Source organism: Microtus ochrogaster, chromosome 7, assembly GCF_000317375.1.
Source record: "Microtus ochrogaster isolate Prairie Vole_2 chromosome 7, MicOch1.0, whole genome shotgun sequence".
Classification (NCBI taxonomy): Eukaryota; Metazoa; Chordata; class Mammalia; order Rodentia; family Cricetidae; genus Microtus; species Microtus ochrogaster.
Window position 1 is genome coordinate 39,918,994 of NC_022014.1, and position 1,025 is coordinate 39,920,018.

The window sequence follows — 1,025 nt, forward strand, 5'->3', positions numbered from 1 at the left end:
CGGAAATCCTCAATAAATAAATAAATTAAAAAAAAAAGAAAATGCATTTAGTCCATGTAAAATTGAATTTGAAGTTTCTTAGGTATGTTTTTGATAGAAAAATTCTCTTTAAGTATAAATCATATAAACATAGTCATATGAAAATATAGATACAACGATGCATAGAACATGTTTGCTTCTCTAACTCTGTTTAGACGAAGATAATGGGAAGTCTCACCCTTCTCTGTTGTCTGCTTCTCCAAGTTCGTCTCCTCTCAGGGCTCAACACTGGCTCAAAGCCTCAGCGGAGGCAGAGGATTTAGCAGTTACTGCTACTGCCCAGGTCAGGGTGTGTCAGCAGCATCTCTATGGACAGTCAGCCACTTCTTCAAGGAGTCTGAGAAGCAGGGAGAACACACCCATGAGAAGTCCCTGAACGTGGATCACCAATCCCTCTGCTGCACGCTCACAGCCTGCCTCTGTGTTAGGTGCTAAAAAAAATCAAATCAAGGACAAATTAACCTTGATTGTATTAAACAACTTTAGTGCTCATCTGTGTGGGAACATAGTACATGAATGTGAATTAAAATGAAGGTTTAAGTAGGTACACCATAGTGAGAAACAGCCGCAGACAGAATGTACCCAGCCTTTCTGTCAAGGTTCAGTGAACGCCTCTTCCACATGTACTTCTCAAAGACAGGAGATTTTTTAAAGTTTTATTTCTGAACTAGTTGATACTGCATTTTGATAGCTCTAGGCAGTAGAAAGGAATGAAATCTCCTCTCTCTGAGATGTTAGGAACACTTGCAAGGGAGGAGCTGCTGAGATACCAATCATAGGTCTCAGGAACATTTTACATTTATGTCAAGATTCTAAAAACAAAACACAAAAACCCACCTGAAGCCACAAGACATACCTGAAATTGAAGTCCTTCATGTTCTGCCAAGCTACTCTCTGCCATAGAGCAGAGAACATGGCCAGGTCCTTAAAGCTTTCATATAAATATCAGAAAGCCTGAGACCTGTGGGAGGAGATGGACAGAGATA